This window comes from Phycodurus eques, chromosome 9 (assembly GCF_024500275.1).
Source record: "Phycodurus eques isolate BA_2022a chromosome 9, UOR_Pequ_1.1, whole genome shotgun sequence".
Lineage (NCBI taxonomy): Eukaryota > Metazoa > Chordata > Actinopteri > Syngnathiformes > Syngnathidae > Phycodurus > Phycodurus eques.
This window is the reverse complement of record NC_084533.1, coordinates 1,961,533-1,988,500: the sequence shown is the minus strand read 5'-3', so window position 1 is coordinate 1,988,500 and position 26,968 is coordinate 1,961,533.

Genomic DNA, 26,968 nt, shown 5'->3' with positions numbered 1-26,968 from the left:
TACGAGAGCAATTAAAGGGAGACATCAAACAATCAAATTGCTTCAGTCATGGACATCTTTGAGAAAGGGAGAGCCAATGTCATTAAGTTGTAGATGGAAATCAGGGAACACATTACTCCCTCCAGTAACACAAGGCGATTTATAGATGCATGTGAAGCAGTCACACGAGACATTTTAGGGTTGTACATGAAAGAAACTCAGGCCTAGATGACTATAACACTGACAAAGTGAAGATACTTCTCCGCGAGCTTCTCAACCCAGACTATGCTCAATCCATTTACAGTAGCTCTGTAACTCTCTCAGCTAAACACTCTTCTGGGAGTCAGTCGTACTCTACCAAATCAGTAGTAGCTGTGAAGAGAGCAGAGGCTGCAGCAGAGTTGGCACCCAATGAACCAGAGTATGCAATTGTAATTAAAGAGCAAAAACAAAGAGAAAAGCTTGATCAGTTGCAGCGTGAATTAGAAAGGGTCAAAGCAGAAAAGGATGTAAAATCTCCTCGAGCTTGACTAATGACTTATGAACAAGAAACAAAGAGTGAGAGCAGTGTTCATTCTGGAGAATTAAACAAATTAGCGCAAAAGGCCCCTCCAGTTTCTGCTCGTATTCATGAGTCTAACAACAATGTGATTTCTACCTTACCTTCACAGTTTGACGTTCTTTACTTAACTCAAGCAGTACAGGACAGTATCGCCATAAACAGATTCCCAATGCCAGAGCCCTTCACATTCAGAGGTGACCCATTACAGTTCATAAGTGGACGCCTTCATTTGCTGCACTTATCAATAAAAAGAACATTGCACCTGCTGACAAACTACTACTTAAAGAAATATGTTGGAGGTCCAGCTCAAAAGACACTTGATGGCATCTTCTATAGAAATGACAGTGATGCATAAAAGGACGCATGGGAGCGTCTCAACAAAAGGTATCGACATCCATTTGTTATACAGAAAGCGTTTAGAGAAATGCTGGTAAAATGGCCATAAATGCAAACAAAGGACTCTACAGGATTTAGGGCATTTGCTGATTTCATTCAGACATGTTATGACGCTTTGCCCCATGTAGAAGGCTTAAACATTCTCAATGATTGCGAGGAGAACCAAAAACTTGGTCAGAAGTTACCTGACTGGGAAGCTGCAAGGTGGAATCGTCAAACTACTCGGCTTATGCAAGAACGTGGAATGTTTCTGAGTTTAAAAGACTTTGCTGAGTTCATGTCATATGAAGCACAGATTGTGTGCAACCCAATCATTTCATTTCAGGAGCTCCGTTCTACTGACTTCACTACAAGCGCTGGCAAAAGTTACCAAAAGGAAAAAGGTCCACCTCCAGTGTTCTTCACACACAGGTGGAAGCAGATACTGAAAATACAAAACAAAGGTAAAATGTTAAACGACTATGTATGCTCTGTCAAGACAACGAACACAAACTTCACAGCTGCCCACAATTTAAAGATAAATCACTTGAGGAACGAAGAAAGTTCATAATGGATAAAATTTATGTTATGGCTATCTCAAACCTAGACATACTTCAAAGGACTGCCGTTACAGATTTGAATGTGAAATATGTAAGAAAAAAAACCCTACCGATTTCAACTATGACAATGAAAAATGAGCCAAAAACCCAATTCAGAGCAATACAGAACAATTACCTTGTCTTTCAAAACAGAAACCAACGAAACAAACATTAAGTACTTCAATGATTGTGCCAGTGTAAGTTTCTTCAGAGCAACACTCAGGTATGAGAAAACTAGTTTATGCACTTTTAGACACCCAAGAGCGACACAGTGTTCATTGACCAAGATGTGTCTAATAGTCTTAAAGCTAAGTCCATGACAGTAAGGTTAAAGCTCACAACAATGCTTGGTAATGATACTGTTGTGCCAAGCAAACATGTCTCAGGTCTCAAAGTGAGAAACGACAACTCATCAGAAATTATTGAACACGCTCCTGCTTACAATAAAGACTGTATATCAGTGAACCGCTCTCACATTCCTACTTGTGAAACGGCAAAACAATGGAATCATCTCAAGGAGATAAAGGAAGATTCCCTCACTGTTTGAGTGTGAAGTTGGCTTGTTAATAGGGTACAATTGTTCCAAGGCACTGGCTCCGAGGCAGGTTATTTTAGGAGAGAACGAACCCTATGCAGTCCGCACAGCATTGGGTTGGAGTATTATAGGTCCCACAGGAACTCAAGATGATTCTTTTAGCATGTCTAAAAAACAAGAAATCAGAGAAATATGACGATGTCCCTTAACAACGATAACCTTTCTCTTTGTTTATAACAAAAACCTCAAAGGTCAGAGGGCAAAGATGTTAAACATTTTTCTTGATAACTCTACAACCCCTTTACACACCACGTATTCCATTTTGAAGTGATTATATAGCAGATATAGAGCAGTTAAATCGATAAATATGATTCAGAATGCACCTGCTTTTCGCAAAAAGCGCCTTTCGGTCTTCGGCTCTTTCCAGCGGTGTGAAGTAACACTAGCTAAACAGCCTGTTCATTCGGCGTTGTGTGCTATTGTACCATGCTGTTGTTCCCGTCCTTGTATATTTGTGGTCGTATGATTTAGCGATGTCACTATGGTTTATTGTGTGGCATTTGGTTGTACAAATGCTTCAGGCAGTGGCACGTTTCTTTGGCTTTCCAAGTGAAAAAGGAATACGTGACCAGTGGATAGGGAAAGTTCATCGGCGGGAAGAATCGTGGTCAGCAATGGGTGCCTAGCAAGCATTCCAAACTATGTGCTGATCACTTCGAACTGAGGTGTTTTGAGAAAGACTGAGCAGAAAGCATCGGATACACAGGTGTACTTAAGTAGAGGCTGAAACCAGCTCGGTGCCAACAATTTTTCCTACGGCCATCGGGACCGAGAGAACTAAATATCGCAGCCGCCACGGTGCAGCGGCACAGACAAGAGGTGAGGATTTCCTTCTATATACTTATGACTCTATTATAGTTACTATGGACTGGGCAGTAGGTAAAAAAGACCTATGCAGTACTTTTCAGTACTGTCGTCTGGACTTTTGCCGATATGACAAGCCAACAGACATAGCAAAGACTTTCTGTGCGGCGTGTTATAAAGCTACTTGAGCCAAACATGCAAGATATTACATTTGAACGAAAAACCTTCTCAAAACTGAACTCCCAATTAAAACGGGATTTAAATGATAATGGAAGCCCAACGCCGAATGTGGGAGATTCAAGATGCTTCAAATATCAGGTCAGAAAATTTTTTTTAACAGAGTGGTACACTTGCAAGGATTGGCTGCCCTACAAGAAGCCAACGTTATGGTCCCCCCTGCTTGCTGTTCTCTACTTGTGACAATATGTGGATATTGGATATTGTGACATGAAAAAATACCAAGAAGCCTCCCCAAACATGAAAGATATATTAGTAAATAGGGAAGAGTTAAAACTAGTTTCAATAGAATTGAAGCATATTTTAGGTTTATATTTTCCTGATTTTATGTTGCTCTTTGAAGGACAGGGGACTTTTTTTTTAATCGGGGAGGAAGAAAAATCCAGATTCCACACAGGAAAGCCACAAAGCCACTACTCCACCATGCTGCCCTATGAGGAGTGCATATCCTTAAACAGGGTCATGTGGTAATACTTTTCCCATACTGTATGATGCTGTCTGATTAATATATATATATATATATATATATATATATATATATATATATATATATATATATATATATATATATATACAGTGAAGTAAGTTTCAAGATTCTGTTTGTCTGCCATGTCTGCCGCAATGCAACAGTGCAGTCGCTATGGGAACTGGTACATGAATTACCATCTGTATAATCCCTCCAACCCACCCACACACTTCACTGTCTTTACAGATAGAACAACAGAGAGAACATGCAACATTCAAGGAAGCAAGACAGAAGATGTATGATGGATAAGGAGGAAAGTGGCAGGGGCATGTTGCCCCCTCTGATACATTCTCTGAGTAGGTACCTGCAAAGAAGAAACGATGGCGAGAAAGATCGAAGGGAAGATTTCAAAATGTTGCAAAAGAGACAGGAAGGATAGCAGAAAGAAAGAGTGAAGAAGTGAAATGTGATGCTTGTGTGGATATGGATGAGTGTGTGCACCTGAGAGACAGGAGAGAGAAAGGATTAGGAAAATTGTGCTTTGCTTCCACATTGAATAAAACAATGTTGCCAAATGGTTGCCATCGTGAAAGATTCTGATGAGGGCAAATGTTTTTAAGGTTATAAAATACAATACTTTAGAAAAGTACATATAGTTGTGCTTGCCATATTGCTGTTTTGCAAAGTTTTGCAAGGAGGTCTTCAACAGGGACATTATGAAATATTTTTCCCAATTTGTTTCCCAACAAATTTAAACATATTAGCATGAATACAACATATTTGAGTGAATGGATAAAAGGAAGCAGAATACGATTCATTCACAGCACGAGACAAACTCAGACCTGTCCCTCCAAAGCCTGAATTGGCTGAATTGTCATTGTAGTGTATGGGTTCTGCAATGTCTTTTCATGAGTTGCCATCTTAATATAGTTTTGTTGTGATCTGAAATTTGAATCACTGGTAAATGTCGTCGCAACATCACAGATGTAAGGCGAATCAAAATTCCATGCTGTACCACAAAAAATACATTTCCGGGTACCAAGCACAGCCTCTCAAATCCCCACACACTCTCCTTTAAGTCATCTCGCCTACTTCTTCTCTTTGTATTACTCAAGTATAGCAACAGCGACCAAGAGCCAATCGGCTTCTTCCTTGAAAATCGCGGCATGACGGTTGTGGGTCACTACAATAATACCATATTAGCGGCCGCTCAAAATTTTGTTTCCCCATAAGAACAACTTGGGTCACAGTTTTTGCAGTGAGTTGGCAGGTGTGCAAGGGCCACTTGTTGACTGTTATTTGTCTGTGATTATCCAGTTCCGGCTCATTCAGCCACATTGCCTGGTGTGCTTCAGGCCTTATATGCTGTCTCTTTCAGGTTCCCCGTAATTGAGTATAATTTAAATAACTGAGTATCTATGGCACAAAAACAAAATATATTTAAACAACGCTTGAGGCCCAGTGTAATACGTATACAAGACAATTTAATACAATGTTCACCATGGACACCCAAATTAAACACTATGGCCATTTTATTAATGTTACATATGAATTCGGAATCTATAGTACAATTCATAAATTGGTCAGTTGAGTTCCAAGTGGTTGCACCGATGCAGTATGGGTGACGTAAATCCCTGCTGGTCGCAGTACATCACGGGTACATTATTACTAAGCTTCAGCAGTGGAGCATTAAATTTGAGGACAGAGACAAACAAAATAAATGTGTCATTGCTTTTTTATACTCTACAACAGCAATGTTTTCTAGCTATCGCTTATGTTCTCCTCATAACTCTAGCCAACAGACCTGTGCAGAGATTATCATTTTATTGTACTAATTTAAATATAGATGTCAATGTATTGACATCATAGTTACAGCGAATGGTATTTACAAGGAGGTCCCGAAATATAACACTTCTAGAGCATGTCTTGGTGTTGGTGTTACATGGTATGGCACACTGTATACTATGTCTTATTGCGAGGCACATAATTCTTTTTTTTGGGAGTCAGGAGCTTCAAATCCAGTTTCAAATCCACTTTCAAAGCCAGTATTTTTGTAGTTAATACACTCATAATGCTTGACTGGCGACCAGCCCAAGGTGAACAGTAGCAACCATAGCTTGAATGGTGCCCTGCGCGGGAACACACATATGTGAGAACATACAAAACAAATGCCCAAAAAAATTTAAAAAAAAATTGAGAGAACCATACTGCAATAATAATATATTTGAGCTGTTGAGGTACATGGCATCATCTTCAGTAGCATCATCTTCAATAGCAGATGATTCTCCAAAGTATTTAAAAAGTGTTCCTGATGTTGCATGAAAATGCAAAATAATTTTGATGTGAGTCATGTATGGATTGAGCATGTAAATTAACAAATTACTGTGTTCAACGATCAGGACAGGAATCAATTTAACTATCAGTGCAGGAATCGTATCAATAAACAGTAAGACAGAGGTCCCAAACGCACATTTTACAGTTCAGCTTTCAGTAGACTAACACCTCTACACAATACCATCAACATTTTTCCAAGAATACTAACAATCTTACTTTGATGTAACGTCAATTATCCATCCATCCATCCATTTTCTGAGCCGCTTCTCCTCACTAGGGTCGCAGGCGTGCTGGAGCCGATCCCAGCTGTCATCGGGCAGGAGGCGGGGTACACCCTGAACTGGTTGCCAGCCAATCGCAGGGGACATACAAACAAACAACCATTCGCACTCACAGTCACAGTCATGCCTACTGGCAATTTAGAGTCTCCAATTAATGCATGTTTTTGGGATATGGGAGGAAACCGGAGTGCCCGGAGAAAACCCACGCAGACACGGGGAGAACATGCAAACTCCACACAGGCGGGGCCGGGGATTGAACCCGGGTCCTCAGAACTGTGAGGCTGACGCTCTAACCAGTCGCCCACCGTGCCGCTAACGTCAATTAATTTAAACCAAAAAAAAAGTAGAGAACATCACAACTTGCAATCGTTAATTGGCAAGCAATAACAAGACATCCGTTGCTAATTAGCCTCTGTCACTTTCTCCCAACACTGAGCTAACGTTATCTTCTCCAAGTACAGAGATTTTCTAAGAAGAAGATGAGATGAAGATGAAGATCTCAAAAATCTTTGATGTGGATCACTCATCACTTCAACACTTATTAACAAAACCCTTGAAGAACCCTTATAACATCTCCATAAATCCACGAGGGGGCCGTAATTCACCATACAAATGGCAATGAGAGGTAAACGTCACGATGCCAATAGAAAACCATTTCACTAGAAAAATCATAGAAAGACACCGACATGCTCTGACACCACAAGAAACAGTGAGATTTCCCAGACAACACTGTGAGATCAGATTATCAACCCCAAGACTTAATTTCCTCCTCATCCACTATTTTTTCCACTTTTTGTGGTGCTGATTATTATTGACTACTTTATTCCAATCCCTGCTGACACCAAGGTACCATCCTGGAGCCACTAAAAGATTTCATCGACGAAAACTCACCTGATGCCCGTATTCAATTCCTCTCCTCCACTGACAAGAGGTTTTCACTTCTCGATTTATTGCTCGAGGAGATTAAGGAACGCAAAACCATCGTGGAGTTCATGTAACAGCAAATCAAAGAGCTAGTAGAAGACAATGCAGAACTTAATACAGCCATGAAAGTGATGACAACTGAGGGTGAAGCTCTCAAGAAACAAAGCAAAAAAATCAAAGAAGCAATGTTGGACGTAAGAGTCAAGAAGCATGCGGAATAACCTCATCTTTTGCAGCAACGAGTACACCTGATAATCCAGAGGCTCAAGTAGAAAACTTCATAATAATGTCGACAGCGCTGAAAATCCCGAAGGAGACACTTGCTAACATTACCTTACACCGAGTACACAGACTAGGAGGACCGCGAGCAGGGAGACATCCCTGTCCAATCACAACAACAACCATCATTAATTTCTTTATGGTTATGTTTTGTTTAATGATAATGCTTTTCTGAAATGCTTGACAGTTTAATTTGAATCCCATTAAAATAAAATTGTGTTTCACCTGGTCCTTCATGTTTTCTTTAAAGAATTGTACACATTTTACAAATTCTGCCTGGGTAATCAAACATATGAGCACAACTGTGTGTTTTCTCATTTACTCTATAAACATAGGGCAGTTACAATTCACAGTCATATGAATTTCAAAATAAGACCAAGTAAATAAAAAAAAATATTACGTGTTCAAATAAAGTGCTTACCTTCAGAATAATTATTTGAAAAAACTAACAAAATACAGATAATACAGTGGTAGTGAAAGGTTTTCAGAGCCCATTTCAATTTGTCACTCTTTGTTATTTTGCAGCCCTTTGTTAAAATCATTTAAGTTATTTTTTTCCCTCCTTAATGTACACACAGGACCCCATCTTGACAGAAAACAACTGGAATTGTTGAAATTTTTGCTGATTTATTAAAAAAGAAAAACCCATAGGAAGGCATGTCAGTGTAATCGAATTGTTCTCCTTACTAACTCACAAGAAATCAGTAGCGCTCCACTATACACAGTGTCGATGCTTCACCATCCTGACACACTTGATGGTGGACCTGAATTTCCTAGAAGCAGGCCGGTGGTTGTTGTCGTCCGGCCTCCTCAACAATGGAGGCACAGAACATGGCCCAGTCTGACTCAATATCCCTCACGTCCACCAGGACGTGGTCAAAGTTCTGCTTGAGGTAAAATTTTTGGGTCTACCAGGTCGGGCTGGCATTTCCCTGACCATCAGAGCCAACACACCACCACGTGGTGATTGGTTGACAGCGCCACTCCTCTCTTTACCAAAGTGTCAAAGACATGCAGCTGTAAGTTAGATGAAAGGACAATAAAGTTGATCATAGAATTATGGCCTAGGCTGTCCTGGTGCCAAGTACACGTATGAACAACCTTATCTTAGGACCTGTTGTCCCCCCACCCGAAGGTGGAAGGAGGCTACCTTCTCGTGTAACAGAGTGAACCTAAACATACAGTCACCGAGCTTGGGGGGGTAGTAAGTATGCCCACACCGACTCAGTACTTTCACCTGTGGAAACTCCAGAGTGCAAGAGAGTTCAACCACTCTCGAGAGGACTGCTACCAGTGTACAGGCAAATCCGACTATATCAAGTCGAGAACGTCTCAACCTCGCACACAAGTTCAGGCTCCTACTCTGCCAGGGAGGTGAGATTGCACATCGCTCGAGCCAGTTTTTGTAGCTGCGGATCAGACCACCAACGTGCCATCTTTTTCTATTTTCTATCCTGCTAATCCTCAGGGTCTTGTCTTGATGATGAAGTCTTGATGACCCTAACATGCAATGTTTTTAGAATGTGGGCAAAAGCCACAGTACTTGGAGAAACCCATGCATGCTCGGGTAGACCATGCAAACTCCACAGTTTAAAAAAGGTTTGTGACCCCTGCCCTAATTGAATGTCAGAAAAGTAAGACCTCTATGAAGTTATTTAAAATGTATATATTTATAGAAGTTATTAGTTTTTAAGACCCTGCAGTAACCCTGATTTTTAATGTGTTTCTTGCTATTTATTTATTTTGTTATATAAACATGCACACACGGTGAGTCAGATGCCAGTCAGAGATGATTGCCGTCATGTTTTCATGATGCAACCTTGCTTCCTGTTGAGCCAGGAGGAGGCTAACTGTCATTGTTGGAAGCCAAAAGATTTACAGGCCAATTACGCCACTGAAGTTTGAAGCTGAGTGTGAGCCAAGTGACATGAGGTCATTGTCTCAGTCAGACAGCTTACAGTGGGCTAATCACCCCAAAAGTATTTTTACTCTGTAAACGAAAAGTGATAATCACACCAGGGATGGTTGCATGATCAGTTCCCATCTATTAATGAAGCCCTCAATGGAAAGGCCAGAAAGTCCTTGGTCCATCTGGTTCTGAGTTGCAGATAAAATACCCTGTAGAATTCAGGTCAGATTTTATGCAAATTAGATTGCCTGCAAAGACAGAGAGCTACTTCAAGAAGATTGTGAAGAAAGTTTGTATAGAATCTAGCTGGAGATGATGCTCATTTTTGCTCATTTAGCTGTCGGGACTCAACAAGGAAGAGTAACTTGTTGCGACTTGGTGGTTGCATCTCAGACCTGGTAAAGTTTTCATTTTTGCACGAATAGGAATGAGCTCTTTGGGGAGGAAAAAATCACTGACTGCTCCTGCAGTGTGCCAAATGAACACAGTTGTGCCTTGAGATAAGACTGACCTGACTTACAGGTTTTTTTTTTAGATTCAAACTGTCAATAGACGTTTTTTTTTCTTTTTCTTTGACTTGCAAGGACAAACATGAGATATGAGGGCTGTATGGTCGCAGGTGACTTAACTTATTTCACAACAAGCATCAGTTTGGTAGATGATGAACAGTTCTTCAAAAAAAAAAGGCCAAGTGCTTGATTCAAACTGTTTTTTGGCATGCTCATCTTAAGATTACTGTCAAACTAAACATAATAGGAAGAGAATCACACTTTGTGTATTTAAAACAGCCTCCGCTAGAGTAATGCTAACATACAATAGGAAACACCATAACAATTAGCATCTATGGGTCCGTGTTGTTATCGTTTTTAAAAATAGTTTTAATTTTTTATTTGTTATTTTTTAAACCTGTCCTGTTCAGTTGCATGGCCTTGCAGAAGGGTGGATCTGTATGTAGCTGGAGTAGTAGAAGCTGGAGCTGGATTGGGGCTGGGGGACGGGAGGACATCCAATAACTAACCAAGAGAACAAGATTATGGATTTGTTACCATTTAAGCAGCGGATATATGAGCACAAGCATAGCACGTCAACAGATAATATAACAATACTCATAGGCATGTATTCTGTATCCTCTGTGAAGAACTACTAATATTACTAATATTACTAATGTACTGAGAAGCTGAGAGAGGAGCAGTCATCATTTCAGTATGTCTGTCTGTCTCTAACCAGTCGGCACGGTGGCCGACTGGTTAGAGCGTCAGCCTCACAGTTCTGAGGACCCGTGTTCAATCCCCGGCCCCGCCTGTGTGGAGTTTGCATGTTCTCCCCGTGCCTGCGTGGGTTTTCTCTGGGCACTCCGGTTTCCTCCTACATCCCAAAAACATGCATGAATTGGAGACTCTAAATTGCCCGTAGGTGTGAATGTGAGTACGAAGGGTTGTTTGTTTGTATGTGCCCTGCGATTGGCTGGCAACCAGTTCAGGGTGTACCCTGCCTCTTGCCCAATGATAGCTGGGATAGGCTCCAGCATGCCCGCGACCCTAGTGAGGAGAAGCGGCTCAGAAAATGGATGGATGGATGAATGTCTGTCTTATACAGACTACAGGTGACCAAGATACACACACCAGAATGAGCATCTCAATGTGCATTGAAGGAGAAACTGTGACAAAACCTGTTTATTCAATTTATATATATATATATATATATATAGTGTGCAAGTTCTCGTACTTAAATAGATGAGAGGCCTGTAATTTTCATCATAGGTATACCTCAACTATGAGAGACAAAATGAGAGAAAAAAAAAATCTAGAAAATCACATTGTCTAAGTTTTAAAGAATTTATTAGCAAATTATGGTGGAAAATAAGTATTTGGTCCATAACAAAAGCTCTTCTTTCCATGTCGCCGGTAGTTCTTGCAAGTCCACGCAGCATAGTAATAGTTTTACAAGGATCTTGTTAAGTTTGTTCCCTCCTGCTTTAACCATTTCAACAGAAATTTCATCCAGACCACAAGCTTTTCCGGCCTTTAGTGAACTAATAGCATTTTCAACCTCTTCATTCAGGATACATTGAACTGGGTCTGCTTCTAGCTTTCCAGTAATCATTCGGTGAGGGTCACTGTCTAGGTTTGTACAAAATTCTTTAACTAGTACAATTTCTTGCCGGCTGTGACAAATCGTTCCATCTTCCATTTTCAAACCAAAAAATATTTTCTTGTGGCGAATTAATGCACGTTTTACGTTTTTTATCCCATGTCCCGCTTCAAGCGTTTTCTGAACAAGCCAAACATTTTACGTTCTCAATTCTTCTCGTATCTTTTTCCGAATCGTCTTGCACAATTCAACATATAAAATTTAGTTGATAATGCTGCCCCTTTTCTTTATTTATTCAGTAGCTATAGATATTCTGGATGTTGTCATCTTTCTCGTTGCTGTTAACACTTTCTAATCGAGATGGTACATGTGGCGATTCTATCAGAAACACTTTTGACGCTGGTAACGTAATTGGCGATACTTTTATTAATAATGAAACAAACTCCACCATTGCATCCGCTTTCTGATCCTCTGTAATAAAATAGATGGCCATTAGCGAGAGTCAACATAGCTTCATTTGTCCGACGTATTTCACCAAGTCCAATTAGATCCCATTTGATGGCTTCTAGCTCATGTTGTAGCTCTTCTAATTGAGAATTGTCCTTTAGCGTTCGCACGCTGAGCATCCCAAAAATAAGATTTTGTGCGTTATGTCTTTTTTGCTTCTTTCTTGCTCCTTGTGAAGATTGTCCTTTGGTTTGACTTAAAATGTTTGTAGGAGTAACAGTATTCTGGTCTAGCATAGCCAAGTCCGTTGTCCGTGAACAGCCATAATTAACCCGGTGATTCTTAGCAACCTCTGCCGCTAAGCTTGTCTGCCCGCTGCTGTAGGCAGAGGCTCTTTGGCCTCTGGGGAATGAGGGCCGTGTTTTTGTTGTTGTACTGCCATGAAGAAGGAATAGCCCCTAATCTGCCACGCCAGCCCAATGCGTGTTGGCAAATTGCCCAAATTTTAGTCCCGTAGTTTTACCTATAGTTAAGCCCCTAAGCAACGACAACACGTTGGGCATATATATATAAAATACATGATATGGTTTTATTGTGCTGTTCTTAATTCATTGTTCTTGTTTATGTACTTCTTGCAACTGGCCCCACAAACATATGTCTTCTACAAAGTAGTTTATTCTTTTTTTCAAATTAAAAAAAAAGGTTTTTCTTCTGTGTTGTCTGCTGAGGCTCAATATGCATTTGGACCTGGAAGCTGTAAATGAAGTGCCTGCTCCAGGATCAATAAAGTTGTCTGAATATAAAATAACTGGGCACTGGGCACGTCCTCAAATCACAAAACACTATTACTTTGATGAGGTTTAAAAAACAACCCACTGTACTACACAATTTGGTTTAAGGGTGGATCTTCCTGGAAGGTCCAAATCTCAAGCTGTGATAACACATTACTCATTCATTTATTCATCTTCTGTCCATATAAACAAACAACCATTCATACGCATATTCACACGTAACGGCCAATTTCGAATCTTCAATTAACCTTGCATGTTTTTGGGATGTGGGAGGAAATTGGAGAACTCTTAGAAACGCAGGAACAGGGAGAACATGCAAACTCCAGAGAGGCGAGGCCGGATTTGAACCCACAACATCAGAACTGTGAGGCAGATGTGCTAACCAGTTAACCACCGTGCAACCCCAAAACAGTTTAAGTCCCATATAATTACGCTATTCCTGTATGTTTTCATAAAGTATAATATATAATACAGTGCTATATTGTGTATTAAAAACACATTAAAAATGTTTGTTGTTGTTTTGTTTGGGGAGGAGGCTGGAACAGATTAAAGGCATTTCCATTCATTTCAATAGGGAAAGATGATTTGAGATTCGTATTTTGAGTTACGAGTGTAACAGAGTGTACAGAACTCCAATCTCAAGGCACCACTGTACTTTCAACATTATTATGAAGGTATTTTTGCAATTATTGGATACCGATCAAAAGATTCCTATTATTTTAAATGCATTCATCAATTACATATTGATTATCTTATCTAAATTTTTGTTTATGGAGTAAATTCACATGGATTAAACTAATACACTATTGCACAGACATTCTTTGTCCAGTCATCCACCGTGCCACTCCACTTCACCATTTACTAAATTTAGAGACTATTGTGATGTATGGAAAAGAAAATACAAACGTATTTACAGTCAGTCAACAGTGAATACAAAAATGCATTCTGGTGGTAAAATACACCTGTTTGATATGCCAACATGGAGATTTGCTCAGTTATTATGTCACTGTTTATGTACAGTGTCTGTCATGACCTTGATCAGTTGGATGGCTGCCTGTTCCCTCCTGCTTTACAGTGTTGGGTTTTGTGGTGGTGGGGTGGGGCCTCTGGATATTATCCTGAGGGTTCTCCTTTGAACCTTCCTAGGAGTGTGGCTTGCTGTTTGCTGCATCCCAACAAGAGTACTCCAGCATAGCTCAAATAGGGCCTGACGAAGATGGTATAGATGTTCATTAGATCTTCAACTGGGAGGCCGTGTCTGGCAAGGACGGTCAGGGAGTGAAGTCATTTGGAGGCATTCCTCACCGTGTGCACCACATGGGTGTTCCCACTGTGCTACACTGAAAAGTATTGTTATCATGAAAGAAGGACAACTACAGCAATTAACAGAACAAAATGAAGAAGCCATGTTGAACACTAAAACTATAGTGAAATGTCATCGTAAAACATCGGAATAAGTGCTTGGTTGCTACAGCACACATTGCACAGACGTCTGGCTGGAACCACGTTACAGCGGAGAGTAAAAATCTATGAACAGCAAACAAGAGAGAGAGGAAGTAGTACACAGCCATACACAGGAGAAATCCAAAAACCGAAATGAATTAATACGTTATCTCATACATCAGGTGAGGGGAGTGGTATCTAAGGTTAAATGTATATTAATATAGTAGTATATTAAATATTTATCATATCAGCAATGTTATTTGTGTGTTTGCACAATACATTCCTGAGTTTTGATTTTAGCTTTTGAAATCTAATCAATAAATATACTCAAATTGACATCATAGCTTGTTTTTTATTCATTAACTTTGTTATACGACCATGCAACCAATTCAGAAATGCTACCATTATAAAATATTTTTTATTATAAAATATTTTATATATTTTATTTTATTTTATAATGTATATATATATATATACATTATAAAATATACATTATAAAATATTAACACTAACATTTATATCACAATATAATCCGTTACTATGAGATTAAATTTATACTGTGATATTAATTTGATGATATTCATTTTAGGCCCTATCGCCTAGCCCTACATCCTTGCAATTTATCCATAATATTTTAAGTTTTATCTTCCAATATCGATCAAGCCATTTTAACACACTTCACACATTTTTTGGACATCATGTTAACAATCATTGATCATCAGCCTGAACAGAGATACACCCCTAGATTTATAATCCAAATGGATTTGCTGTCGAGGCTGCTTCAGCAACCAACTCCAAGTAAAATTATGCAGGCTGAACCTGCGCGAGACCCCATGTTCTAATTTCACTGGCGTATCATATTTTCGTTGACCTGGAACTCTACTTGAGTATCTCAAAATTTCGCTAAACCTGATACTGTTGTAGTGACTATGGCGACTGTGCCTCGGTTGTCACTGCAAGCCCCTACCAACAACTTGATAAACTAAATTCCTCCCTGCGACCCTGCTGTGCGAGACATCCACTACAAGGATGCCTGGTGTATGTCAACTGGACCCTAACCTAAGTAGCAGCTACCTGTCAAATCTGGATTCTCGTCTTCAAAGACTCCTCTCCTTCATTTGACGATAGCGACCAAAAGATTGGGGGATCCTCTCTCCAACCTGGGACAGATCGACAACAGAACACAAATACAGCAACGAACGATTTGCTTAATATTAAAACATGCACGCAAGGCGCCGCTAAATGGCCACTGGGAACAATTGCTGGGACACAGGCAACACCCCCTGGCATTTGTCCCGTGAAATTGATGACCCGGAAGCCGCAAGCGGCTTACCGGCTACTCTTACGGGGAACCCTACAGGGGAGCCTCGAAACACCACAAGCTTACTACTGTCGCTTGCGCGAAGTGTATTTCAGGTTTCTAAATGAACTGTACATGGAAGAAGATGTACATTTTAAAACACTTTTTGTTGAAAATATGCACCCAAATGTTAAACACCATCTGGGAGTGGCAGCATTCCCTTGCACGCTGTCCAGCTCACAACTGCGCGACCTAGCTGCTAAAGGCTTCTCTAAGCATAAAAAGACCAACACAAAACTGTCGTATCACAATATGTTTGGTTTGAACAACCAAAATAATGACGTGCACCAAAACTTTTAATATTTGCCGGTAAAAACGGACTCCCAATGCTGTTCACTCGACCCCGACAAGCCCAAAAGGCACGCATCCTCCTTCTCGACCCCAAAAGGAGCAGTTAACGGAGAATTTGGTACTGCTGCACATGCTATTATCTGCAGCTTGGTGAATAATAGACCCACGACAGCCTGAGCCCCTGCTTGGAGGCGACGCCTGCGAGCCCGGCCAGGCTGCTGTGGTAGTCTGTTCTGACCCCGACGTCTCCATGCATTCGTCTGATTCTCCAATTGGCGATGACAAGCGTCCTGTCCAACAGACCACATAACCGATCACTGTGATGACCAGGTACCACCGGTTACAAAAACCAAAATTCGCAGACCGAAACGCAGTTCGACAATTACACCTCGACAGTTTCCGATGTCCTGTGACTCACTGAATGACTCCAGCAACCTGTCAAACAAAAAAGACAAGCAGTCATTTTTGCAACTTCTAGGTAAGCTCACCGTTAATGGCACGTAAAAAAAAATTCACTTGACAACCACACTTGAACGTACATTCCAATATGACGGACTTGTGGATACTGCAGCAGACATCACGATCATGTCCGAGGACATGCTTGACTCACTGCGTGACAAATTATTGCAGGAGGGTCGTACACTCAACCTCCAACACAGCGAAATGACAATTCGCCCCTTTGCCTTAGTGAACATCCAATTAGACTCGCTTATGTCTTTAAGTTGGACAATAGGGCCGCATTCTATAATTCATCCTTTGCTCGTATAACCTGTCAAGTCAATACCTTTGCTCATTGGACAAGGTCTGCTAAGTCGTTTCATGCCATTAATTGACGATACCAACCACTGTTACACTCTGAGCCTCCTGCATGCGCCTCTACCAAAACCACAGCCGGATGACATCTTTACGAAAGGGGGGTGCACACCGGTAACGGTGACGATAATCAGAGGTGGTTGCTCTCGTGACACTGGCCATTCTTTCAAGCTTTTGAGACCACAGGACCCCTTGGTGAGATGCAAAATTGCGCTCTCTGTGTCGCATATTATGGGCCCTGTCCCAAATAATTGCTCCACCTACTCAGCTGTCACGCTAACCTTTGCTGCTTAGCTGGCCATCACTCTCAGTTATTGTGCTTCTTTCGTGATTTTTCCACACGCGTTGCTTCAACACCACAGGACGTGGGCTTTGTCTCTTCTCAGCCCGTGCACTTCTTTTCTACACCTTTTCTACACCACAGTGCCATTTTGCCAACCCCGCTCACCCTTGCATTTACCAGGCAACGCCTCGGACCCGACTCTTCTGTTGCACCTTCATTAATCACTTGGGATGTGCAATTCCTTCTGTGCTGGTTCCCAGCCTTTCTCTTCTCCTTTGCGTTGTTTGTGATGTCGAAAGTGTCTGCTTTTCGTTTGATCTTTATGTGGCTCCCCTTGGCCACCACTCTTTCAATTCTTCCTTCCTGTGTGCTACGCAAGCTTAACTTTTGTCCCTCCTCCGTGTGATGCCAACTCATTTGCATTATCGCAGACTTTTGTTATTGCACCTCCGGAGAAGCGAAGTTCACAGCTGCTCGTGGTCTCATTTAGCGAAAGGGGGGTCACACAAACATCACACAGCATGCACCATGCATGACACAAAGGTTGGTCAACGCAGTGAGACCGGACCGGTCAAGCAGGTCCAACCTCCGTGACAGCATCCTCGGTACACCAAGTCCACCAACGCAGATGCTCAACCAAGGCACCGACAAAACCGAATGCGCTGCTTCACCACAAACTAATAACATCCATTCCATCCATTATCTGAGCCGCTTATCCTCACAAAGGTCGCGGGAGCGCTGGAGCCTATCCCAGCTATCACCGGCCAGGAGGCGGGGTACACCCTGAACTGGTTGCCAGCCAATCGCAGGGCATATAAAAACAAACAACCATTCGCACTCACATTCACACCTATGGGCAGTTTAGAGTCCACAATTAACCTACCATGCCTGGAGAAAACCCATGCAGGTACGGGAAGAACATGAAAACTCCACACACAGGCGGGGCCAGGGATTGAACTCTGGCCCTCAGAACTGTGAGGCAGACGCTCTAACCAGTCGTCCACCATGCCTAATAACATAATGAGCGAAATAAAATGCATCCACAGCACCCCGACCGGTGACGCTTGGAGCCTTAGTACTATCAAGACACAACTTCGGAAATTCCAGTCCAAAGTTCCCACCACACAACAACGCATGGCTAACAAAGTAACCAATTCCTGGTCGTTAAGCAACACGCTAAAAGTAGCCATTTTAGTTGTCGCCGTTTGTAGTGCAGCTTTAAACCAAAATAGGCAGGCAATAAACACGCTGTTGTCTGCGCTCACACACAAATTGTCTGGAAAGGAATGGCTGAACCGAACATTGACCCAGCTAAGGCTGTGCAACCCATCCCCCAACCCCCGACCGAACTCCTTCCCGGACCTCCTTGCTTCCTTTTAATACCTAGGCTAAGGTTTCTTTCCTTGGTCAAGACTAGAACCCCTGCCTTTCACCTCTAATGTTTGAGTAGGTTCCACACCAAACAGTAGGTTTTTCTCTTTTTTTCTCTTCTTTTTTTCAGATATTCCCTCTGTTTTGCTAAGGAGATGGGCTGTTTTTTTTTTGGTACCTCTTTTTGCTTCTCCCGCTTTCCTATCTTTGGGAGAACATTACAAATATTTTTCATGAATGTTGATGTTAGCTTGTTTTTTTTGTTTGTTTTTTTTCGTTCAACTTTGCAATCTTGTGACCTCAAAGCATAAATACACCTACATTGACATTTATACCCACATATAGATACACACCTTAAGTAAAAAGTTGTCGTGCCGAAAACAGGCAGGAAGAGAGATGATCATATTCTCCCAACGAAGTGTGTCAAACAACTTCCCTTTTTCTTCTCCTGCCTTTTTTTGTTTTATTTTTCTGCATCCCTTTTCTTCTTCAATCAAACCTGATTCGTTTTCCTCCTGAGATGCGCAGAAAAAAGACCATCCCCAAAGACCAACGAACCTACAGTAATGAGTACCACAACAAGCGTTGCTAGCATGTACAATATTAGTGCCTAGTGATCCCGCGTAGATTTAATTAAATTTCCTTCTATAAAATTCCACTCTGTGTTGTGTTTTGTGCGTGTTTTAAGTTTAACAATTTGCCTCTGTAATCTAGAACTCGTATTTCCTTACTGTAGCAACCTTCAGATTGTGAGACTGATAAGAAGTTTTTTGTCACTTTATCCTAAATTTTATACATACAAAAAAGAGACGTGGTGCCCTTTCGAGACAAAATTAGCTTGAGTCTATCGGAAGTGAATACAGACGGTCACCGGCGACAAATGTATTTCTTAAATCATTTACCTTTTATCCGATGCCAATATATGCTACATTTATATGTTGTAATGTTTCATACTGTAAATAAAACTGACACTACATTATTTTATATTACAAGAGCGACATAACGCCACATTGAATAAATTAAACATTGATCCATCCATCCATTTTCTGAGCCGCTTCTCCTCACTAGGGTCGCGGGCGTGCTGGACCCTATCCCAGCTATCCTCAGGCAGGAGGTGGGGTACACCCTGAACTGGTTGCCAGCCAATCGCAGGGCACATACAAACACACAACCACTTGCACTCACATTCACACCTACGGGCAATTTAGAGTTGTCAATTAACCTACCATGCATGTTTTTGGGATGTGGGAGGCAGCCGGAGTGCTTGGAGAAAACCCACGCAGGCACGGGGAGAACATGCAAACTCCACACAGGCGGGGCCGGGGATTGAACCCCGGTCCTCAGAACTGTGAGACAGATGCTCTAACCAGTCGTCTACCGTGCCGCTTAAATTAAACATAAAAAAATAAATAAATCAATAAATAAGCTGTCAATATTTTGTCACTATTCAAACAGGGGTTTCGGGAAAAGTTGATTCGTATGAGAGAGTTACTGTATAGATCAATCTATGCGTATGTATCGATGTAATCAATGAAACCTATCGTGTTATATCCTGAATATATTGGGCCAGTACCGGTTTTGACAGAGCCACCACAACTTGGCTCATGGCCACCACTCTAAAAGGTTTAATTTTGGAACTTTGAAGTAGGCGTTGGTCGAAGTGGACCAACAGTATTGATACCATGGTTGGCTTAGTTTTAGTTTAGTTTCTTGATGGCTTGCTTTATTTGGCCAGTGCTGTAGACCTCAACCTGTCCATTTGATCGTGATAGTGGGAAATGACTGTTGGTGGTGCGGAGGGAGTTGATTGTGATAAAGGCAAGATTGGTAGAAGCAGACATTAGGAGCCCACGTCTCAGCAAAATGGCCGTTAAGGGCCTCTCTCACTTTGCTCCCCTCCACACCATCAGTCTGTATTTTGCCATTTGTGTTTTGTCTTTCTCAAGCTCTTATTTAAAAAAAAAAATTCCACCACTCCGCGGAGTTTTCTTTTATCAGATATTAGATTTTTTGCAACTCTTCTTTGCCGCTCTAATGAGTCTCTCTACTTCATTTGTTATCACGCTCCACTTGTGTGTTTTACATCATTAATGGCAGACTAGATGTTCCCTGTCACCCATGGGTTATTTACAGCACTTTTTTATTTCCCTACATGGAGCATACAGATGTTAAGGGCTGTTAGGACGATGGAGTTAAAAATCCCCACCATGTCCTCAATGTCAAGTCTGTCATAGTCAGACCACGATGTAGGGCCCCTATTAATATGGCCCAACTTACATTTCACCTTCCCTCCTGCCTGGGTTTGACTGCTAGAAAGCAACAAACATTTGTGCTCACTGGAGCCAAGTAGAGCCAGTGTAAGGGGGGGTTTTAAAAAAGCTGTAAAGGTTGGTTATAAACAAATCAAGGTTTGAATTTCCCCTGGTTTCTTCTGTAATTACTCATCTCGTCTTCCTCTTAATGTTATACTGGGAAGATTATTTATTTATTTACTGTTTTGTGTTGCACACCACACACAAAACCCAGACCACACACAAGCGCGCGTGCAAGGAGAGATTCAGAGAGAAAGAGCCACGCAAACAGTGCGGCATCACTTGAGCTGTGGGTGTGGGATGACGCCATGCCTTGGTCAATTTTATCATATCTAGTGTGTACAGTAGATAATCCACAGTCTTTTGTTTTCAGGTTTTTTTTTTCATTTGCCCTCGAGGGTGATAGTGTTGCCACAACAACGGTAGCGAGACTGCACTGGAGAGGGTGTATCTCTACCCAGATTTAATACTTACTCAGTTCCAGTTTATCAACTTTGTATATCAACTTGCGTTACAAGTGAGGATCTTAGGTAGTTGTACCTGTTAAAGCTGCACTTGCGTGTTTGTATTTCTGCTTAAATGAGTGTAGACACCTGTTCCTGTTGTCTCTGGTTTATGGGAGGTTACCTTCCCTCGATGGTGTAGATATTCCTGCATTTTTTCCAGATTCTGGACTCGGGTTAGGGTTTCTGGCTGCACGGCCGACTTCCCATGGTGATAAGCGGTTTCTGGTTTCCTTTAAACATGATTTCTGTCCTTCACGCCAAAGAATGAGTCTTTCATCTTTGTCTCATCAGATCATAGAATTTTGTCCCTCATGTTCTGAGAGTGGGTCAGGCCTTCAGCTGGCTTGGGCGAACTCCAGGTGGGCTGCCATGTGACTTTTACTAAGGAATAGCTGGCCACTTGACCATACAGGTCTGAATAGTGAATTACTGCAAAGATAGATATTTTCTGTAAGGTTTTCTCTTTCTACATCAGAACACTGGAGCTCTGACCATCAGCTTCTTGGTCACCTCCCTGACTAAGGCCCTTCTCCCCTAATCACGCACCCCACCTGGCCTGATCGTCTTCCCTTTTCAAACCATTGTATACATCCATCCATCCATCCATTTTCTGAGCCGCTTCTCCTCACTAGGGTCGCGGGCGTGCTGGAGCCTATCCCAGCTATCATCGGGCAAGAGGCGGGGTACACCCTGAACTCGTTGCCAGCCAATTACAGGGCACATACAAACAAACAACCATTCACACTCACACCGACGGGCAATTTAGAGTCTCCAATTCATGCATGTTCTTGGGTTGTGGGAGGAAACCGGAGTGCCCGGAGAAACCCACGCAGGCACGGGGAGAACATGCAAACTCCACACAGGCAGGGCCGGGGATTGAGCCTGGGTCCTCAGTACTGTGAGGCTGACGCTCTAACCAGTCTTCCACCGTGCCGCCCATTGTACACAATAGTTTGGATTTCCTTAGTGCATTTAAACATGGTGCCTGTTGTTTAATAGTGTTGAAAAAAAAGTATCAATATCCTGTGAGAAATAAATTATTGCGGGATGATTAGTTCATAAATTTACAATAGACATTTTTCATTTGGGCCTCAGCAGCCTATTAAAAATGACTTACAGGCAATTTACCACATGAGATAAATCTTCCATTGCATCTCAAGTAGATTGACAGCACACTGACTCCCAAATAATTACAAGTAAATGAACTTCAATCCCGCAAAGACAGGCTTCATAGTGAAGGTAACAACACATTTGTAAATAACTATATAACCATGAACTACAGTATTTAATACAAAGAATATTAAAAACAAATCAAACTTTAAAAAACACCCAGTGATCTGTGGTGTCACATAACAAAAACAGAACAGCTTTAGGAGTAAAATAATAATAATAATGAGAATAAGAGAGAGAGTCTGATGACTTTGTCCTACATTGCCGTTATCTGCAACACCAATAGCAACAACTGTTTTCTTTTATATTACTGTATTTATTATTAATTTGAGGATTGCTTTTCTCACTGCCTGGCTAAAATAGCCAACACCTGCATTAAACTAAGCAAATAGGTAAGAAACTTCCATTTGATAAATATTGTAGTGATTAGCATTAGGGTGCTTTCACAACACGCACTCTTTAGTTTGTTTTAATCAAAGTCAAGTTTGTTTCCTCCCTTGAAGTGATTCCCTTTCACCGATGTGCACATAGCAAACAAACTCTGGTGCGCCCCAATCCAATGATTTACTTTTTAAAATGTTGATACTAACAGAGGCCAGGCAGGTCATACAACCAGTGCTGTTGATGTTACTTTATCAACTCAGTTGAGTTGTTGTGTGTCTCCTTTCTTCAAACACCGTGAAGAGAGCACCACCACTGCTCCTCCCTTTTGTAAAGATAGTAAGGCAAGAAGAGGATGAGAACGGGAGAAATAAAAATAAAGGAAAAAGAAAAAACCAAATGCTGCCCCTAAATAGGATTAGCAATGCCACTGTATCTTAACAAAACACATACTAAGTCGGATAGAAAAATTGTACGAATATATATTGTATCAATATTGTTTATGTTTATGTGTTTGAGTTTGTATTATTTTACATGGTATTATTATTATTATTTTCAAATTATTATTTTTACTGGTAAAAGTTACAGCCATGACCTACAGTTCTGTGTCACAACACAGGCCACTACAACTGCCTGGCTGCTCCTTGGTATCAAAGTGGTTCTGTACCCAATGGCGATTCTGGTGGGGTCTCTGTGCTTAGTCTCCCCTGTGGCCACCCCTGTGGTTCAAGCTAACCCAAAACATGTAAAATATACAACCCAACTTGTTGTGGTTGATTGATGGTTTGGAAAGCTTGTTTACAAACCTTGTTGATTTGTGGCTGGACTTGTCTGGGGAAATGTTCAGTCTGCACCCCCCATCCACCCCACCCCCCTCTCCACTGGTGGCGCCTCAGTCATTTCCAGTTACAACCTCACACAAGAAAATACCAACCCACTCTAGTTCTGGTGCTGATGTGATCAAAGATTATAGCACCCTGTCCTAGTCCACAACCACTAACGATTCAATTCTTTATCCAGCTTGATCCATACCTTTGACTTTATTCATACATTTTGCTCATACACTATGCAAACGAAGAAAAATAAATGCTGCAATGCACCCTCATACAAAATTTCATTGAAATGTAATTGATATTAACATTGTGAAGTGTAATTAGCATTATTAACTCATACATACAGCATGGTTCATAACTCTATGTGTCAATAAGGTGTCAAGAGATCTCAAAACTGTTCAATAGTCTGGCAAACGCGTCAGCAACACCACTCTGAACTGGGGTGCAATCGATATATTATAATCACAATGCATCACCCGGTGGACTTCAGCATTAAAAAAAAAAAAAGCATGAAGCTATGGGTGAAGGAAACACTGAGGGAACTGAAACTCTTGATAGGAATATAATAGTAATGAAGATTGATGTTTCCGCAATCACTTGCAACCGTTACCCCGTCCAACCACAGTGATAAATATAACAGTTGAGCTGCACTTTCACTCACCTTTGCTGAGAGCAATGGATGCTATCTCGAAGACTGATTTACCACTCACTTCAATTTGGCGAGTCTGTGATTAACATTTGACATTTAGAGTCACATTTCATCCTCTGGTGTTACCACAGCACAGTTAGCACCTTGAAAACAAGTCTTTCAAGGATTGTTGAGAAAAAGTGAATTACTTAAAGTCAGTTAATGCTTATCTACAGTAGTTATGGCTCATTGACCTGAGATTTGACATTAGCGACATAATGCAATAAATTCCGCAATTTACATGCATGTTATGACACTGTTTTGTAAATAATATTTCACATCATTATGTGCAATTTTAACACACACAGTGCAGTGTATTATGTTCTATGACTATGTAAGTAAACCTGCAACATAGAGTATGCGTTCAAATTTGAGATATATTTAATTCCAAGGGAATCCATACCATAGAACAAGGTTTGTCAAAAACCTTTGGGCCAAGGGACCCCTAAATGGGGAGACATTTTACCAAAGACCCACAGGCTTCAACAGTTCATGCTCAAACATTAGATAGAACGGCTCTAGTCTGAGGTTACAGTGTAGGAGTATTTTAAGTATTTATCCTCTAATATAGAGACACACACCATCCAAAAATGGTTTGACGATTATAAGATACAAAACTACAGGCGTTAAGATACTGTGGAGAGAGGACTCTGCCAAGGGGCTGAGTCACCACTTTTGGGTTTCAGGTGCCTCAATGACCATTGTTACAACTGACTGGAACATTAACAAGGGTTATCCCACAAAACACTGTCGTTGGCTGGCAGAGGCTTAATGACGTTGGTGTTGTTTTGTATTTCATAAGAGTGAAAACCATTCTTGATTTGACATGCCTCAAGGATAAATACTTGAGTTCTACACCATCCCTTCAGACTAAAGTGCAGCTCTTCTATCTAGTCTTTAGGCATAAAGTGTTGAGCCTGCTCAAATAAGAAGCAAAACAGAGTCCACAACAACACTAACAGTCCAGTTGCATAGTGCAATACACTAACTTAGATGAAGATTTACAGGCATAACTACCATGTGTATCCCCTAAATGCCAGTGGAATTATTTATGTCTTGATATTTCAACCTAAATATTTAGGACCTGTTTAATAGAAAGGAACCAAATTGAACTCAAATAAATTAAATATTTATGCACAAGCTAGAAAAGGGCGGCAGGGTGGCCGGCGGGTTAGCACAGCTGCCTCACAGTTCTGAGGACCGGAGTTCAAATCCCGGCCCCGCCTGTGTGGAGGTTGCATGTTCCCATATGTAGGTATGCACTTTTGTTTACACAATAGATTTTTTTAATTTTTTTTTCTTTTTGGGGGGGGGAACCAAACTTGAACTTGCGGATCCGTGGGAGTCCGTGGACCACAGTTTGTTAAACACTGCCTTAGAGCACTTCAGGTTGTTTTTGTCTAAAATATCCATCCATCCATTTTCTACCACTTATCCGAGGTCGGGTCGCAGGGGCAGTAGCTTTAGCAGGGACGCCCAGACTTCCCTCTCCCCAACCACTTCATCCAGCTCTTCCGGGGGGATTCCGAGGCGTTCCCAGGCCAACCGAAGGACGTAGTCTCTCCAGCGTGTCCTGGGTCGTCCCCGGGGTCTCCTCCCGGTGGGACGTGCCCGGAATACCTCACCGGGGAGGCGTCCCGGAAGCATCCGAATCAGATGCCCCAGCCACCTCCTCTGGCTCCTCTCGATGTGAAGGAGCAGCGGCTCTACTCTGAGATCCTCCCGGATGACCGAGCTTCTCACCCTATCTCTAAGGGAGAGCCCGGCGGAGGAAACTAATTTTGGCCGCTTGTATCCTGGATCTTGTTTTTTCGGTCGCGACCCACAGCTCATCACCATAGGTGAGGGTGGAACGTAGATCGACCGGTAAATCGAGAGCTTCGCCTTTCGGCTTAGCTCCTTCTTTACTACAATGGATCGATACAAAGTCAGCATCACTGTGAACAAGACCCCAGATACTTTAGCTCCTCCAATTGGGGCAGGAACTCATCCCCGACCTGGAGAGGGCATACCACCCTTTTCCGACTGAGGACCATGGTCTCAGATTTGGAGGTGCTGATTCTCATCCCAGCCGCTTCACACTCGGCTGTGAACTGCTCCAGTGAGAGTTGGAGGTCACGGTTTGATGAAGCCAACATAACCACATAATCAGCAAAAAGCAGAGATGCAATACTGAGGCCACCAAACCGGACCCCCTCTACGCTTCGGGTGCGCCTAGAAATTCTGTCCATAAAAGTTTGGTGAAAAAAGGGCCGCCTTGGCGGAGTCCAACCCTCACCGGAAACAAGTCCGACTTACTGCGGACCAAACTCTGACTCCGGTCATACAGGAACCGAACAGCCTGTATCAGGGGGTTCAGTACCCCATACTCCCGAAGCACCCCCCACAGGACCCCCCGAGGGACACGGTCGAACGCCTTCTTCAAGTCCACAAAACACATGTAGACTGGTTGGGCGAACTCCCATCCACCCTCGAGGACCCTGCCAAGGGTGTAGAGTTGGTCCACTGTTCCACGGCCAGGACAAAAACCACACTGCTCCTCCTGAATCTGGGATTCAACTTCCCGACGTACCCTCCTCTCCAGCACCCCTGAATAGACCTTACCAGGGAGGCTGAGGAGTGTGATCCCCCTGTAGTTGGAACACACCCTCCGGTCCCCCTTCTTAATAAGGGGGCCCACCACCCCAGTCTGCTAATCCAGAGGCACCGTCCCCGATGTCCATGCGATGTTGCAGAGGCGTGTCAACCAGGACAGCCCTATAACATCCAGAGCCTTGAGGAACTACGGGCGAATCTCATCCACCACCGGGGGCCTTGCCACCGAGGAGCTTTTTAACTACCTCG